Raw genomic sequence first — 18030 nt, forward strand, 5'->3', positions numbered from 1 at the left:
GAAGTATTGGATGATTCACTTTGAGAAATTCCACTTGCATCTTCGTGGAGACTCCCAAGGCAAAACCCTCATATCTTCCAGGAACTGCCGTGTCAGATCCGATGACAATTTTTTATGTCGTATCATCAGCCAGAAGGTTGGTTAGTTGCTCTTTATAAACATCAGTATCCAAAATGACCACTAATCCTCCCTAATCTGCCATCTTGGCAGTAATTTCAGACATTTTTCTGATTTCTTGAAGTGCTCTGTGTTGGGCAGAATTCAAATTAGATTTATGGCTCATGCGATTAATTGACAAATCCAAATGTCGCAATTCTCGCTCCATTACCATCTGAAATCGATCCATACACTCCACTCTAGACTGAATTGGATAAAATATAGGATTCCTTGTTTTCAGCCTGTCAGCTAAATTAGTAAGAGGCTGGTCAGCTGAGCATTTTTTTTGTAGATCTTGAAGATCATTGAGAGACAGTTGCTCCAAAAATATTAATTTATGAAAATCATTTGTAGGTTTATTAAAATTATGTTTCTCAACTGCAGATTCTGAAGAGAAAAAATGTTTTTTAATTGTCAAATTGTGCCTCCCAAAGATCGCAACAAGGCTTGGCGCACATTTATCCTGTGCTCTGCATTGAGTGCTTACACCGTGGTTTCCATGTAAATCTCTGAAATACTTGATTCGGACCGAACCCATGGTGGAAGATTCTGTATAATGAAGCAGATGGAGACACTGTGGACGCTGTCTGACCTGAGATCCGGCGGTGTCAGTCTTTTTAGGATTTCATAAAAGTGCTGTCGGCTACAGTTTTGTGTACTTCTGAAAAGGACACTGCTGAAAAGAGGCCAGATGGAGTCCAAAGTAACTCTTCTGCCTCATTATACTAAATGGTTCTCTGGGGGGTTTCATCTGAATCACGTCACTCAGAGATTTAGATGGAAACCCCAAAGTAAGTGGTCAGCATAGAGCGCTGGATAAATGTGATCCCAAATGTTATGTAAAATGTTCCCCAAAAAAGCTTCAACTCAATGGACAAAAAAGCAAGGGGGCTTCCACATTACTGGTTGTACAATGGCACTGGGAAAGCAAAATGACTCTATAACCCTCCAAAAGAAATTCAGCAAATTCTTCACTCCCAAATCCAAATGCCCCCTCCCTTCTAAACCCCACAGTGTAATTAAACTACATATAGTATCCACATGTTTGGCATTTCTGAAGCACTGAGAGCCCAGCTAACTTACAGATGCATGTCTCCAGAAGTACTGGCTGTCGCTGAGCATAACGTACTGGTGATTGCATCATACTGGTCACTACAGCGTACTGTTCACTACAATGGCAGTTTGCAATTTTCATTCAGCAACATTTATTTCTGCTTGTTTCAGGAAAATAGCCATGGAGTCAAAATTGGCACTATAGCTTGGATAAATTCCCAAAGGGGTATAATTTACAAAATGGGATCACTTGAGTGAGGAATTCTGTTTATCTAGCAATTAGGGATTCTGTATATGGAGTCCACAAACTCTTCTAGGAAAATCTGCGCTCCAGGACGCAAATAGTGTTCCGTTCTTCTCAAGTATCCATATGGCTAAGTAGTACTGTACAGTCACATATGGGGTATTGCAACATTCAGTAGAAATTGTGGGGCAAACTATGGTGCCATTTTTACCCATTTCTTGTATGAAAATGTAAAATCTGGGGCTAAAACAAAATTTTGATGGTAATAATGTAGTTATTTTTTCCTTACTGCTCAATGGCATAAAATTCTATGACACTCCCGTGGTGTCAATATGATCACTGCACCCCTAGATGAATTCATAGAGAGGTCTAGTTTGTAAAATGGGGTCACTTATGGGGGGTTCTGCTGCTTTGGCAACTCATGAGCTCTCCCAGTGGGTCATGGCACCTGCAAATCATAACAGCAAAATCTGGTGCTCCTTACCTTTTGAGCTTTGTGCTGTGCCTGTAAAATATTACCCAATTACATGTAGGGTATTGGCGCACTCAGGAAAAATGGACCTTAGTTTGTTGTAAAAAAAATTCTTATTAGCCCTTAGAAAAATTAAAAACTTTGGGGCTGAAACAACATTTTTCTGATGAAAATGTGATTTTATTATTTTCATGGCTCAACGTTATAAACGTTTGTGAAGCATATTGGCTTTCAAGTTGCTCAACATACATCTACATACATTCCTTGAGGTGTCTAGTTTCCAAAATGGGGTCACTTGTGGGGGGGTTTTCATTGTTTAGGCACATCAGGGGCTCTCCAGATGGGACATGACATTCGCTAATGATTCCAAGAAATTTTACATTCAAAAAGTCAAATGACGCTCCTTCCCTTCCAAGCCTTGCCGTGTGCCCAAACAGTAGTTTTCTTTCTCATATAGGGTGTTGGCATGCTCAGGAGAAATTGCACTACAAATTGTATGGTGCAATTTCTCCTGTAACAGTTATGAAAATGCATTATTTTGGGATAAAAACATTTATGCAGAATTTTTTTTTACGGCATTATAAACTTCTGTGAAGCACCTGGGGTTTCAATGTGCTCACCACAAATATAGATCAGTTCCTTGAGGGGTCTAGTTTCCAAAATGGTGTCATTTGTGGGGGATTTTCACTGTTTAGGCACATCAGAGGCTCTCCAAACGTGACATGGTGTCCGCTAATTGTTCCAGCAAATTTTGCATTCATAAAGTCAAATGGCGATCCTTCCCTTCTGAGCTCTGCTGTGTGCCCAAAGAGTGGTTTTCACCCTCATATGGGGTATTGGTATGCTCAGGAGAAATAACACAACACATGTTGGGGTACATTTGTTTCCTGCTACCCTTGTCAAAATAAAAAAAATTGGATCTGAAATAAATTATTTGTGAAAAAAAAAGTTAAATGTTCAGGGGCTTTTTTCCACATTCCAGAAATTCCTGTGAAGCACCTGAAGGGTTAATAAACTTCTTAAAAGTGGTTATGAGAACTTTGAGGGGTGCAGTTTTTAGAATGGTGACACTTTTGAGTATCTTCTATCATATAGACCACTGAAAGTGACTTCAAATGTGATGTAGTCCCTAAAAAAATGGTTTCGTAAATTTTGTTGCAAGAGTGAAAAATCGCTGGTCAACTTTTAACTCTTATAACTTCTTTACAAAAAAATGTTGGTTCCAAAATTGTGATGTAAAGCAGAAATGTGGAAATGTTATTTATTAACTATTTTGTGTGACATATCTCTGTAATTTAAGGGCATGAAGATTCAAAGCTGTAAAATTGTAACATTTTCAAACTTTTCACAAAATGTCTATTTTTTTTTCACAAATAAATGCAAGTCATACCGAAGAAATTTTATCACTATCACGTTATCAACTGCAGCAGCGTATGTACCCAGTGGACAGATCCAGAACATCAGAACTGGAAAGAAGTCAGGTGTCAGACCCCTATCAGTCTGATGTGGGCGACCTATAATAAGGGTAAGTCATGCTAAAATGATATACACTCCTCAACACTGAAATTGCATGAAGTATTGAGTATGAATGTCTCGCACAGAAATAAACAGACTTACATATGTTATCAATGAGAGTACTAATAGTTCTGTAAGGAATGTTTTGCTACATGGAATGCTCTAGGGAGAACAAATCATCAAGATTAATTTCTGGTAGCTCCCTTTTCAATTGCCAATGATGTCCCTGATGTACTCGAAGGGAGGCAAGTCCAGAGACGGATCTGGATACAGAGAGCATGTTTAGGTCACATAGGTTGCTTACAATAGCATGAGTAACATGCCGCCTGACATTGTCATGTTCAAAAACAGTTCCTAGGACACTTTTGAGAAATAGATATACCATTGGTTCAACGATTGATCTATTCTGCGCTGTAAGTGAAAATTTACATCACATGCTAAGTCTAAGGCGTCAGACATTGTCTACACACACCATCAGAGGGCATTTGCACAACACTGGACTACAAGACAGATGTTCAGCAACAGGAGAAAATTTGTTGAATTTGGCTAAATGAAATTTCAAGAAATCTGCTCATCGCAGCAGTGATACGACAACCAAAATAATATTGTATGGTGCAGGTGGATGAACATGTAGACAACTTTTCTTAAGAGAAGTCACACACGCTACCTCTGGTATAGGTCTATCTCCTCATCCACTAATTGTAATCACTTCACAAACCCATACCTCTCTAGGGTGAACCTCCTTCTCCGGAAAAAGTCTCTGCCATTACAGTGCCTTCTTCTGCAGGTCACAGGTGAACAGTTATTTGGCTCTTTCTTTGGTGGCTGCAGATTAAGACCACCGATGCAACTTACAATTGTTTGCCATGGTCACACATTGTGCATGACACATGCAAATGTAAACAAAACTTCATGTGAACCTTGGCATGAAGAGAATTCAAATGGTATTTTTCCTATTAAAATGTATAGTATCTTTATGCATGGAGTGCATACCTTATACACTGCATACTCAACTTTGGATTTGCTGTCAGAGCATTTCAACAAACATTGCCGTGTGATTTATTACATTTTGTATGCCATTAACTTCTTTGCACCTCCATGCCTTGATGCATTTCATACTTCATGTTTCCAACGTATTTGAAAATTACACTGCTCTCCATAGACTGCCAAAAACAATATATCACATCTTAAAAGCCCTCCAGGATGTGACCTTTGTTGATGCAAAGAAATCTGGTGGTGCTGTCGTCAGCATTACATAATTTAGTCTAGACATTTTCTCCCCTCTATTTCAATCTCATTACTCCATATTTTTCTGTATGTGTAAGCATGGGAATAGAGGAAATGGATTTCTTTTGAATCTTCAAAATGTTATATTCACTCCTCAGTAGTGTTGAGCATTCCGATGCTGCAAGTATCGGGTATCGGCCGATACTTGCTGTATCGGAATTCCGATACCGGGATTCCGATACTCTTGTGGTATCGGATATCGGGTATCGCAACAACATTAATGTTAAAATGTGTAAAAGAGAGAATTAAAATAAAAAATATCGCTATACTCACCTCTCCGACGCAGCCGGGACCTCAGCGCAGGAACCGGCAGCGTTGTTTGTTTAAAATTCCCGCTTTTACATGGTTACGCGAAGTCCCGGCTTGTGATTGGTCAGGGCGGCCATGTTGCCGGGCCGCGGACCAATCACAGCAAGCCGTGACGAAAATACGTCACGGCTTGCTGTGATTGGTCCGCGTCCCGGCAACATGGCCGCCATTAACCAATCACAAGCCGTGACGTCACGGGAGGCTGGACACGCGCTCATTTTAAAAAGGGCGCGTGTCCAGCCTCCCGTGACGTCACGGCTTGTGATTGGTTGCGTCGCGGTCAACCAATCACAAGCCGGGAGGCTGGACACGCGCCCATTTCAAAATGAGCGCGTCCAGCCTCCCGGCTTGTGATTGGTTGATCGCGGCGCAACCAATCACAAGCCGTGACATCACGGGAGGCTGGACACGCGCCCATTTCAAAATGAGCGCGTCCAGCCTCCCGGCTTGTGATTGGTTGATCGCGGCGCAACCAATCACAAGCCGTGACGTCACGGGAGGCTGGACACGCGCCCATTTCAAAATGAGCGCGTCCAGCCTCCCGGCTTGTGATTGGTTGATCGCGGCGCAACCAATCACAAGCCGTGACGTCACGGGAGGCTGGACACGCGCCCTTTTTAAAATGAGCGCGTGTCCAGCCTCCCGTGACGTCACGGCTTGTGATTGGTTAATGGCGGCCATGTTGCCGCGACGCGGACCAATCACAGCAAGCCGTGACGTATTTTCGTCACGGCTTGCTGTGATTGGTCCGCGGCCCGGCAACATGGCCGCCCTGACCAATCACAAGCCGGGACTTCGCGTAACCATGTAAAAGCGGGAATTTTAAACAAACAACGCTGCCGGTTCCTGCGCTGAAGTCCCGGCTGCGTCGGAGAGGTAAAGTATAGCGATATTTTTTATTTTAATTCTTTCTTTTACACATTTATATGGTTCCCAGGGCCTGAAGGAGAGTTTCCTCTCCTTCAGACCCTGAGAACCATCAGGGATACCGTCTGATACATGAGTCCCATTGACTTGTATTGGTATCGGGTATCGGTATCGGATTGGATCCGATATTTTGCCGGTATCGGCCGATACTTTCCGATACCGATACTTTCAAGTATCGGACGGTATCGCTCAACACTACTCCTCAGAAATCCTTACTTATGTGGATGAAAAATAGCACCGAATAAGACAGATGGCACAGTACAGAACATTGCTGTCAAGTGGTGTTTAAGATAAAAATGTCTATATACGACTAAGTCAAGTAAAAGTACGATGTTCACTTTACCTGAAAAATACATTTCTGATTAAATGAGAAAAATCGACAAAGACGATGTTCTTGCACACTATATTTATGCAAATGTTCCATTTATCATATAATCAGCAGTTTTTGTGTAATGGCTCAGGATGGGGTAACGATGTTCTGACTGATGAAGTGAAACTCCAGCAGACATGTAATTTCCATTTCAGTAGAGAATAACCCAGCTTCTGTCCACTGTCTTGACTTCAAACAATATCACTGTCTAGAGGCAAAAGTTTATGTCACTACATGTCTCTTGATGATGATGAATGGCAGGATGCCTTCATGGTGTCTGTCATTTCAATAAACTTTGCAAATATAATGTAACATATCTTATCAGATAAATACGCTTCTTTCTCCATTTATGTGCCATAGCAACAAGCGTAGATGGAATGAAGGACTTATTATGAAGTGTCAAGATGGAAAGTTCAAGTATGGGGCACTTAACACAAGAAGAGAAAGATATTGACTACTGCCAGGTGCGACTGGGACACATTTGAGATGAATGGAGACGAATTGGAAGTTGTAAAGGACTTCAACCTACTCAGATCAATAATCACTCAAGATGCAGGGACAAAACAGGAAGTCAATAGAATGGCTATGTTCAAACCAACAATGAAGTCACTGGACTAGGTCTTCAAACTGAGGAACATTTCACTGGCAATGAAGATACGGCTCGTACATAGTCTGGTCTTTTCTGTAGTAGCATATGCATGTGAAACCTGGACGATAAAGCAACAAGAATAATCAATGCCTTCGAAATGTGGTGTTGGAGAAGGATGTTATTAATACCATGGATGGCAAGAAGAACAAATAAATCAATTTTGGAACAAATTAAGCCAGACATATCACTCGAAACAAGGATCACCAAGCTGTGACTTGCCTACTTTTGACACATCATACAAAGAGAGCAATCACTGGAGAAGGACATAATGATCAGAAGAATAGAAGGAACAATGCAAAGAGGAAGACCAGCAACCCTATGGCTTGATATGATCAATATAACAGTGGAGAAAACCCTGGTGGATCTATCTATACTTGCATAAGACCAATCTTCCTACAAAGCGTTGATTCATTAAGTCGCCATAGCTTGAGATCGAGCTGATGATGATTTAGTGAGGGAATGATTTAGTGAATCCTTCTTTGAGCAGGTGGTTGGACCAGATGACCCAGGAGGTCCCTTCCAACATTCTATGATTCTATGAAGGCCATTAATATTAATAAATAGTAGTGAGTTGGGGATAAAAACAGTGAGGAACACTCAGAACATGCATATGGATCATTTTCAATTTCTACCAAATTTATTTAACTTAAGTGCTTTATTCACAGCCGCCTAACACAGTACTGTTGTATTACGTCTTCCATGCTGCTGCTTCTGTCTGTGTGCTACAGCTAAAGAGCAGTAATCCCTTTTCTTGGGTGTGCTTTGTAGGAGACTTTATAGCAATTATTAGTCTTCACATACCAGCTCAGAGACATCTGAAAATTAGAGATAAAAACTGCAGAGGGGAAAACTGGTGAAAAATGTAGGATGCAAACTGTAAAGTGGCCACAAATGGTGTTATTCCTAGAATATCCAAGAAGTATTGTTTCTCCTTGCTGAGATCGACATTCTAAGCATGCCTAGATGAGGAGACTTAAAGCCGCAATGCTCCTCGGGGTAATATGCTAATTATGCTAATTGTCTCTTCAGAGAGGAAGAGAGCTAGAACTCTAGTGCCACCTTTTGGAAGGTAGCAATCCTGACTTGTAGGATTAGTATGTCGATCTCCGCAAGGAGAAACAATACTTCTTGGATAACGGTCTCACACAGCCAAACCAGATCTCCGCTTTACACTGACGAGGGGCAGTACCCCGAAACACAGTGTCTGCAAATTGACATTCTGGTTTGGCTATTATCCTAAGTCATGTGACAAGGCTCGTTAAAGGGTCAACATTAACTTGTAGGATTGCTACCTTCCAATAGGTGGTACTAGAGTTCTAGCTCTCGTTCTCTCTGAAGAGACAATTTACATAATTCCTAGAATACACACATGACAGCTTATTCTGAAAAGTTACAGAACATCAGTTTGTAAGGAGCACAGTTTGTACGGCACTGGGTAAGTCTCTCTCTTCAATTGAGTGTAAGCTCTTAAAGTCAGCGGTTTCCTCTCTCTTCTGTAGAGTGTTAGATTGTATGTTCATTGGAGTCTCTCCATTAGAATGTAAGATCTTATGATCTGCAGGATTCTCTCTCTTTTTCTCACTTCTGTATAGTGTAATTTCATGATTAGCACTATCACTCTCATGTAAAATATAAACTCTTAGGATCAGTGGCACCCTTTTCTTCTCACTTCTGTAGAGTGTAAGTTCCTATGGTCAACAGAGTGTTTTCTCTCTCGTAGAGTGTAATTGTAAGCTCTTATGGTCAGCGGGGTCCTCTTTCTCCTATAGAGTGTGAGCTCTTATGGTCAGCGGGGTCCTCTCTCTCTCCTATAGAGTGTGAGCTCTTATGGTCAGTGGGCTCTTCTCTCTCTCCTATAGAGTGTGAGCTCTTATGGTCAGTGGGCTCTTCTCTCTCTCCTATAGAGTGTGAGCTCTTATGGTCAGTGGGCTCTTCTCTCTCCTATAGAATGTGAGCTCTTATGGTCAGCGGGGTCCTCTCTCTCTCCTATAGAGTGTGAGCTCTTATGGTCAGTGGGCTCTTCTCTCTCTCCTATAGAGTGTGAGCTCTTATGGTCAGTGGGCTCTTCTCTCTCCTATAGAATGTGAGCTCTTATGGTCAGCGGGGTTCTCTCTCTCTCCTATAGAGTGTAAGCTCTTATGGTCAGAGGGGTCCTCTCTCTCTCCTATAGAGTGTGAGCTCTTATGGTCAGTGGGGTCTTCTCTCTCTCCTATAGAGTGTGAGCTCTTATGGTCAGTGGGGTCTTCTCTCTCCTATAGTATGTGAGGTCTTATGGCCAGCGGGGTCCTCTCTCTCCTATAGAGTTGGAGCTATTATGGTCAGCAGGGTCCTCTCTCTCTCCTACAGAATGTGAGCTCTTATGGTCAGTGGGGTTTTCTCTCTCCTATAGAATGTGAGCTCTTATGGTCAATGGGGTCCTCTCTCTCTCCTATAGAGTGTGAGCTCTTATGGTCAGTGGGGTCCTCTCTCTCTCCTATAGAGTGTGAGCTCTTATGGTCAGTGGGGTCCTCTCTCTCTCCTATAGAGTGTGAGCTCTTATGGTCAGTGGGGTCTTCTCTCTCTCCTATAGAGTGTGAGCTCTTATGTACAGTGGGGTCTTTTCTCTCTCCTATAGAATGTGAGCTCTTATGGTCAGCGGGGTCCTCTCTCTCCTATAGAGTGTGAGCTGTTATGGTCAGCGGGGTCCTCTCTCTCCTATAGAGTGTAAGCTCTTATGGTCAGTGGGGTCTTCTCTCTCTCCTATAGAGTGTGAGCTCTTATGGTCAGTGGGGTCTTCTCTCTCTCCTATAGAATGTGAGCTCTTATGGTCAGTGGGATCTTCTCTCTCTCCTATAGAATGTGAGCTTTTATGGTCAGGGAGGTCCTCTCTCTCCTATAGAGTGTGAGCTGTTATGGTCAGCGGGGTCCTCTCTCTCCTATAGAGTGTAAGCTCTTATGGTCAGTGGGGTCTTCTCTCTCTCCTATAGAGTGTGAGCTCTTATGGTCAGTGGGGTCTTCTCTCTCTCCTATAGAATGTGAGCTCTTATGGTCAGTGGGATCTTCTCTCTCTCCTATAGAATGTGAGCTTTTATGGTCAGGGAGGTCCTCTCTCTCCTATAGAGTGTGAGCTGTTATGGTCAGCGGGGTCCTCTCTCTCCTATAGAGTGTGCGCTCTTATGGTCAGCAGAGTCCTCTCTCTCACCTATAAAGTTTAACCACTTATTTCAGTGAGTATCTCTCTCCTCACCCCATATGCATTTTAGAATTGCAAACTTCCTAGTATTGAAATATATGCAAATTTATTCTCCGCAAATCTAATTTTTGGGAAAAATTCAGCAAAGTCGACGAATTTGAATTTTAAATGACACACTCATCTCTAATATTAGCAAATACATTGAGCTTTATGGGCACTGTCTTTTATGCATTGGAACTACTAGACATCCTTGCATACTGTAGAAGAACAGGGTTTCTGATTACCTGATTGTGGTTGATAAAGTTATTTCCTTACTGCCACGTTTGCTCATTACAATTTCTATATTTGTGTATTGCTAATAGTTTCATTTTAAGAAAATCTTGAGACCATAATCTGTGCTTGCCCCGTAAAGACATGGACTGAAAAAATATATAAAGATGGTCTAAAACTGTAAGAGGGATCATTATTTTATTTTTTCTGTATTAACGGCAGTCATGTGTACTGCTCTAAATACACACATCAAGAACAGTGTGATTTTGGAAGGAAGGGGAACATGCACAAACTTTAAAAGCTTGGTGAAGGATGAGTGGAAGGAAAAGAAAATTACAGAAACAATGTTGAATGTGGTTTCCTTGACTTGATGACAATTCTGCACAGGCTTCCAAAGCTGCAACTTCCCTGTAGTAGCTCTAGAACATAAAGAGTTGACGAAAAATATTGTGCAGTGTAAAAGTGACTATACACATTAAAAGAAAGTTTCATAGTCCGATGTCTAATGTTTACCAGGCTGTCCTATCTTTCCCTCGATGGCAGATGTCTGGGGAAAAAGAAGGGTCAAGCACATTGCATTTCAACATGCTTGATCCTTTAGTTCTCAAGGAAGATAAGCCGACATGTCTGGCTGCCCCTTGAACCCAGCGGAATAGCTGTACACTAAAAGAATCTTAGGGTAAGTTCACACTAGGCTTTTTTTCTGTGTTTTTTCTGCAGAAAAACCTGATCTCTTGGCAGGAAAGAAGCTGCAGAAAAAAAGCATTTTTTTCTTGCTTTTTTTGCTGCGTTGTTGCTACATTTGTGTTGCAGTTTTGGCATGCTAGATTTGTCTTTTGTGCATCCTGATAAAGTTTAGATTAGATCCTATTCTATAGAATCAGGTTTTGGCACCAAAAATGCAGCAAAACCTGATATCTGCGTTTTTTCACCACTCATTCATCTCAATGTGTGAAAAATGCGGAAAAAACGCTGAAAGAGGCGTCATGCTTCATTATGCAAAAAAAAACACCCAAAGCACAAAATCCTGATGACAAAAAACCAAGCTGTGTGCATGAGATTTCTAAAATCTTATAGATCTTATATGCTGGTACTGTAAAACGCAACTGAAAATTTGCATAAAAAAATGCAGCAAAAAAAGCCTAGTGTGAACTTAGCCTAAGTTAACAAACATTAAATATGTATCGCCACCTTTAAAAAGCATTACATTTTGGAGACACAAAAATTTGATTTTTAGGAAAATTCTTGGATAAAATGTATATAAACATATAAATGGCCAATTGTCAATGGCAGTTGACGCCCTAAGGCCAGAGCACTTGGAAGAATGCATATTTTTAGATGGCCTAAAAAACACTGACACATTTTATGCTTGAAAAGAACGGCAGCAAATAACATCAATGTGGAAGTTAGAAATGCAATTCCTGAATGTCATTTATGGTGAAATATTTCTGAAACTATAGACCCCACATTTCATCACTACATAACTGTAAGAATCTATAATGTTTTTAGATTATTTTTTCTTGACAGATAATGTTATTGAACTGTGCAGAAGTTGCTAAATCATGTAGATTATGCACACAGAAAGATCAGAGAACATACTTTACTGCTACCTAGTAGCTCAGAGAGGACTATAGTTGTTTTTATGACAAAGATTACAGAATATTTCTTTACAATATTGAACACTATAGATGTAATGGTTTTCTTTGTATTCATTTATTGAAATATTCTGCATATGCTTCCAAACCTGTAAAAATGTAGTTGATTTTCTAGCATTTGATTAAAACATTCAATTTTATTTTAATGCTAAAACATCTGCTGTATTTTTGATAGTTCTATTATTACTTATTACTAGTGATGAGCCAATATACTCGTTGCTCGGGTTTTTTTTTTTCCCAAGCACGCTCGGGTGGTCTCCGATTATTTTTGACTGCTTGGAGATTTAGTTTTTGTTGACTCAGCTGCATGATTTACGGCTGCTAGCCAGGATGAGTACATGTGGGAGTTGCCTGGTTGCTAGGGAATCCCCACATGTAATCAAGCTGGCTAGCAGCCGTAAATCATGCAGCTGCAGCAATGAAAACTAAATCTCAGAGCACTAAAAAAATACTCTGAGAACACCCGAGCAACAAGTATACTCGCTCATCACTACTTATTAAAAAATACTTTACTTTTTTAGCATATGCAAATTACCCAATTTGCTGTAAAATACCCATCAGTGAACATTCCAAAAGACTATCAGATTTATCGTAGGTATAGATGGAGTAGCAGAATTCTTATCCTTAACTACTTTGACAAGTTTTGGACCTTCCCAGGCTTTAATCCAAGAGTAGCCCGTAATGGTTGCTCATCTAAATTAAATATAAACACAGAAACATGAGTCAAAATTATGGTTGTCCAAAGTCTGGGCAAGCTGACAACTGACAAAAGGGGTAACAAAGCCTTAGCAGCAGAGGTGGAGCCGGAAAAAGATGTGTAGTCAGGCCTGGATTGCTAATCTGCCCTTCTGGGCATTGGCCAGGTGGGCCGCAGTGTGCCACCTCTTGGTGGGCTGCCAACCCTTTTTCCGGCTACCGGCCCCTTTAATTTTTCAGGTACCTGGTGGTCCAGCATCAGGGAGGGCAGGACACACAGCATGCAAATGTGGCTGCAGCCATGGCCGGCTTCAGCAATGTGCATACAGTGGTGAGAGGGGGCAGCGCCACTACCTGGCACACAACTAAGAAAAGAAGGGTGTGTTACTTACACCATGATTGCACGCAGCATCCTCCTCTTCTGTGTGCAGATCTGTCTCCAATGTCCGATGAGCCAGGATCAGGAGGGGGAGAAGCATCAATGTGCAGAGCAGCAGCACAGGACAGCAGGACAAGGGGAGAAACAACTACCCTGTGTTCCCACTGCCCAGCACACTCTAGGTAACCTCTCCAGCAGCCCATCTCAGCTTTTGCTGTGCTGAGGTAAGTAGCGGGGGTTGGGACATTTGACAAATGATAAGTTAAACATGGCAGGTTAGAGTATGTGTGTTTCCCTGGGTACATGTGTTTTACTATGTATGTGAGCGTGCATGTGCGTTTTCCTATGCGTGTGAGCATGCACATGTGTTTTCTCAAGAATGTGGGAATCAAACTGTGGAGGAAAACAACGCAATGGGGTCTTATCCGATGGATAAAAAACTAATCAATTCAGATTGCACTAACCTGTTAGATCTATAAATAAGGCATATACTGTAGATCTTATTAAGGAAATCAGTTGCAGCAGATCCACGGGTCCGCAAGTAACCGTAACAGATATTACAAAATAAAGGGTTTGTGGATGTAATCCGTCCTGCCGAAATCGATGTAGAATCAGGATATCCAGATAAAAGAAAGTGGTTTATTTAAAACGTTTAAAAGTTCAAATGACTTCCTCAGGACATAACCACATGTACAGCAAGGTAAACCACTTTCTTTTATCTGGATATCCTGATTCTACATCGATTTCGGCAGTGCGAATTACATCCACAAACCCTTTACTTTGTAATTTCTCGAGTACGTGAGCGTGCATGTGTGTGTTTTTCCTCTGTCTTTGAGCGTGCAAGTGTGTTTTTCCTATGTCTTTGAGCGTGCATCTGTGTGTCTTTTGCAATGTGTGTGAGCATGCATGTGTGTATTTTTCAATGTGTGCATGTGTTTTGCTATCTGTGTGAGCGTGCATGTGTGTTTTCATGTGTGTGTGTGAGTGTGCATGTGTGCGTATTTTCCAATATGTGCATGTGTTTTGCTATATGTGTGAGCGTGCATTTGTGTTTTCATGTGTGTGTGTGTGTGTGAGCGTGCTTGTGTATATCTTTTCCAATGTGTGTGAGCGTGCATGTGTGTTTTCATATATTTATATACAGCTCTGGCAAAAATTAAGAAACCACTGCAAAATGTTCATTTTGTCTGATTTTTCTCTTCATAGGTATATTTTTTAGTAAAATGTAAATTGTTCTTTTATTCTATAAACTATTGACAAGTCTCGGAAGTTCCAAGAAATACATTTTGTATTTATTTTCTGAAAATGAGAAATAGTCAAAATAACACAAAAAATGCATTGCTTGCAGACCTCAAATAATGCAAAAAAAACCTTCATAATCATTTAGAAACAACAATACTAATGTTTTAACTCAGGAAGAGTTCAGAAATCAATATTTTGTGGAATAACCATGATTTTTATACACACATTTCATGCGTCTTGGCATGTTTTCCCTCAGCCTTTCACACTGCTTTTGGGTGACCTTATGCCACTCCTGGTATAAAAATGTAAGCAGTTCTTCTTTGTTTGATGGCTTGTGACTATCCATCTTCCTCTTGATTACGTTCCAGAGGTTTTCAATGGGGTTCAGGTCTGGAGATTGGGCTGGCCATGACAGGGTTTTGATGTGGTGGTCCTTTATCAACACCTTGATTGACCTAGTTGTGTGGCCAGGGGTGGATTAAGGGTAGCCAGGGCCCCAGGCTGTTCAGACACTGTGGGCCCTCTGGTCATGTGACAGGGTCATGCGACGGGGTCATGCGACGGGGTCATCATATACCTGAACCAGATTATTCCAGAAAAATAGTTGCTGTGTGAAACGATAATCTGTCAAACATCCATTGATCTAGTCAATTTACCCTTCAGTTAGGAAGAAAAAAAACAAAAAAAAACACAATACTATCACCATAAGTGCCAGTATTCACAGGAGATCTGTACTTAGTATGCAGTGTCTGTGTACAGGTAATACAGTGATCACCGGTGACATTATACACAGGAGCTCTGTATACAGTATACAGTGTATAGTGTCAGTGTATAGGTAACACACTGACTCACCAGTGACGTCTCTAGGTGATGTCCTTCATCTTTCATCCAGCACAGACCGCCATCACTTCATCCAGCCAGGACTCGTCTCTGCAGGAAATGACAGTTATCCCGAGCTCCGCTTGCAGAACACATTACTTAATTTTTCCCAACTTCTACATTACACCACATAAAGAAAAAGAGGCGACATAGTGTCACTCTACACAGTAACAGGACCGCCCCCCCCATTTAAAACAGTGTCCTCAAAAAATAAAATAAATATATCACTGCAGTAATAATATCCCTTAATTAGCCCCTATGGTAATAATAATATCCCTCATCCTGGCCCCGTGTATCTCATTCCTGACTCCAGCCATATGTTCTCCCATCCTGCCCTCATGAGTATCCATTCTGCCCCATATGATCTCCCCATCCTGCCTCATATGATCTCCCCATCCTGCCCCATCAGTCTCCATCGTATCTATCCTGCCCCATGATCCTGCACGATCTGTCTCCAATTCTGCCCCATGTCTTTCATTCTGCCTCATGTCTCCAATCATGCCCCGTATCTACATTCTGCCCATGTCTCCAATCCTGCCCCATCTGTCTCCAGTCCTGCCCCCAGTGTGTCCAGTATCTCTGCCCCCAGTGTGTCCAGCATCTCTGCCCCCAGTGTCCAGCATTTCTGCCCCCCAGTGTCCAGCATCTCTGTCCCCAGTGTCCAGCATCTCTACCCCCAGCGTCCAGCATCTCTGCCACAAATGTGTCCAGTATCTCTGCCCCCAGTGTCCAGCATCTCTGCCCCCCAGTGTCCAGCATTTCTGCCCCCAGTGTCCAGCATCTCTGCCCCAGTGTCCAGCATCTCTGTCCCCAGTGTCCAGCATCTCTACCACCAGTGTCCAGCATTTCTGCCCCCAGTGTCCAGCATCTCTGCCCCCAGTGTCCAGCATCTCTGCCCCCAGTGTCCAGCATCTCTGCCCCCAGTGTCCAGCATCTCTGCTCCAGTGTCCAGCATCTCTGCTCCAGTGTCCAGCATCTCTGCCCCCAGTGTCCAGCATCCTGCCAACAGTGTGTCCAGCATCCTGCCCCCAGTGTGTCCAGCAACCTGCCCCAGTGTGTCCAATCTGCCCCAGTGTCTCCAGCATATTGCCCCCAGTGTGTCCAGCAATCTGCCCCAGTGTGTCAAGCAATCTGCCCCAGTGTCTCCAGCATATTGCCCCCAGTGTGTCCAGCAATCTTCCCCAGTGTTTCCAGCATATTGCCCCCAGTGTGTCCAACATATTGCCCCCAGTGTGTCCAGCATCCTGCCCCCAGTGTGTCCAGCAATCTGCCCCAGTATGTTAAGCAATCTGCCCCAGTGTCTCCAGCATATTGCCCCCAGTGTGTCCAGCAATCTGCCCCAGTGTCTACAGCATATTGCCCCCAGTGTCTCCAGCATATTGCCCCCAGTGTGTCCAGCATATTGCCCCCAGTGTGTCCAGCATTCTGCCCCAGTGTCTCCAGCATTCTGCCCCCAGTGTGTCCAGCATTCTGCCCCCAGTGTGTCCAGCATATTGCCCCCAGTGTGTTCAGCATTTTGCCCCCAGTGTGTCCAGCAATCTGCCCCAGTTTGTCCAGCATATTGCCCCCAGTGTGTCTAGCATATTGCCCCCAGTGTGTCCAGCATATTGCCCCCAGTGCGTCCAGCACATTGCCCCCAGTGTGTCCAGCATATTGCCCCCAGTGTGTCCAGCATATTGCGCCCCTAGTGTGTCCAGAATTCTGCCCCAGTGTCTCCAGTATATTGCCCCCAGTGTGTCCAGCATCTGTCCCCCAGTGTCCAGCATATTGCCCCCAGTGTGTCCAACATATTGCCCCCAGTGTGTCCAGCATATTTCCCCCAGTGTGTCCAGCATATTTCCCCCAGTGTGTCCAGCATATTGCCCCCAGTGTGTCCAGCATTCTGCCCCCAGTGTTTCCAACATATTGCCCCCAGTGTGTCCAGCATATTGCCCCCAGTGTGTCCAGCATATTGCCCCCAGTGTGTCCAGCATATTGCCCCCAGTGTGTCCAACAATCTGCCCCAGTGTCTCCAGCATATTGCCCCCAGTGTGTCCAGCATATTGCGCCCCCAGTGTGTCCAGACTTCTGCCCCAGTGTCTCCAGTATATTGCCCACAGTGTGTCCAGCATCTGTGCCCCCAGTGACCAGCATATTGCTCCCAGTGTGTCCAGCAATCTGCCCCAGTGTCTCCAGCATATTGCCCCAGTGTATCCAGCATTCTGCGCAGTGTCTCCAGAATATTTCCCCCAGTGTGTCCAGCATTCTACCCCAGTGTCTCCAGTATATTGCCCCCAATGTGTTCAGCATCTCTGCCCCCAGTGTCCAGCATAATGGCCTGGGCTCCCCGGATTGCTGTTCACAATAAAAAAAAAAGAGAGAGTTCTCCTCACCTGTCCGGCTCCTTCAGCGAAGCTCCCTCCAGCAGCGCGCACGTCGCCGGCGACTGACAATCATGTCAGACGCCGGCGACATGCGCGCTGCGGCTGATGTCAGCTGCCAGCCTCCGATTGGCTGGTGGCTGTTGACTATTGACGTGCGGGCCTGCACCCGCACATCAATAGCACTTAACTGCCGCAGAGCCGGTAGGGGCCCAGTGATGAGCAGATGAGATGGGGCCCAATGCGGGCCCCATACGCCAGTCAGGGCAGTAATGCCTTGATGGCGGCGGGCAATCTGAGCGGTAGCCCAGGGCCCCCCCACACCACTGGGCTCTGGGCTACCACCCAGATTGACTCTATTATAATCCGCCACTGTGTGTGGCATTGTGCATTAT

At 43.4% G+C, this 18030-nt stretch overlaps 1 long non-coding RNA gene across 1 annotated transcript; it reads right to left on the bottom strand.

Annotated features, from left to right (window-relative positions):
* Nucleotides 1–10691: 10691 nt before the first annotated feature.
* Nucleotides 10692–17775, bottom strand: LOC143809165 (uncharacterized). Its single transcript, XR_013222112.1, has 3 exons — nt 17648–17775; nt 12615–12772; nt 10692–10843 (listed from the first exon to the last, which is right to left on the bottom strand). It is a non-coding gene; the product is annotated as an uncharacterized LOC143809165 (long non-coding RNA).
* Between the last annotated feature and the right edge of the window lie 255 nt (nt 17776–18030).

The sequence above is a fragment of the Ranitomeya variabilis genome, chromosome 2 (assembly GCF_051348905.1).
Source record: "Ranitomeya variabilis isolate aRanVar5 chromosome 2, aRanVar5.hap1, whole genome shotgun sequence".
In the NCBI taxonomy this organism is placed as follows: Eukaryota; Metazoa; Chordata; class Amphibia; order Anura; family Dendrobatidae; genus Ranitomeya; species Ranitomeya variabilis.